The 816-nt window shown below is 39.1% G+C and overlaps 1 non-coding gene across 1 annotated transcript; it reads left to right on the top strand.

Annotated features, from left to right (window-relative positions):
• The first annotated feature begins 709 nt into the window (after nucleotides 1-709).
• Nucleotides 710-816, top strand: LOC146903940 (small nucleolar RNA R71). The gene has a single exon (XR_015020813.1). It is a non-coding gene; the product is annotated as a small nucleolar RNA R71 (small nucleolar RNA).

The following is an 816-nucleotide window of genomic DNA, read 5'->3' as shown; positions in this document are numbered from 1 at the left end:
CGGTGTTTGGGAAGAGGCAGCCATTTGTTGGGCTATTTGAGCAATTTGAGTTTCAAGCATTTTAGAGTGAGTAGCAATAGAATCAACCTTGGTATTGAGCTTGGAAAGAGAATCATTCAGAAATCTGGTTTGGTTTTAAAGTTCTTGAAGTTGTTTGGTTTTGTTGGCAATAGAGTTTTCCAACAAAATTTCCAAATTGGATTTCTGAGTGAATCTTTGGTTGTTTGCATAACCGGGTGGTGCTACTTGTCCATAGGGATTTTGGTTTTTATAAAAATTTTGATTTTGTCGCATCCGTTGGTTGTATTGAGCATAATTCATTTGCTCAACACCATTAATAGCACTACCTAGTTGGCAATCAACACCAGTATGACCAGTTATACCACATATTTCACAAGAAGGAGTAGAAGCAGAATTGATAGCACTAACATTGAGTTTTTCAAGTTTTTCAGTTAGTGTATCAATTTTAGAAGCAAGGTGGTCATAGTTAGAGACTTCGTACATACCTGCCTCCTCTTTGGAGGATGAAGAACTAGTGGTGGCTCTCTCGTCGGTCCATTTGTAATGATTTTGAGCCATGTCTTAAATCAAGGCATACGCCTCCGTGTAGTTCTTTTTCATAAGTGCTCCACCTGCAGCTGCATCAATAGACATCTTAGTGGTATAAGACAAGCCATTATAAAAAGTGTGGACTATAAGCCACTTCTCTAGGCCATGGTGGGGACAAAGTCTTAGCATTTCTTTGAAATGCTCCCATGCATCATAGAGAGATTCCCCATCTTTTTGGTTGAACCGCGTGATTTGGTCTCTAAGTTT

The sequence above is a fragment of the Medicago sativa genome, chromosome 7 (assembly GCF_051527215.1).
Source record: "Medicago sativa cultivar Bolivia chromosome 7, Bolivia_mono, whole genome shotgun sequence".
In the NCBI taxonomy this organism is placed as follows: Eukaryota; Viridiplantae; Streptophyta; class Magnoliopsida; order Fabales; family Fabaceae; genus Medicago; species Medicago sativa.
The sequence above is the reverse complement of the archived record's forward strand: the minus strand, read 5'-3'. Positions and strand labels throughout refer to the sequence as shown.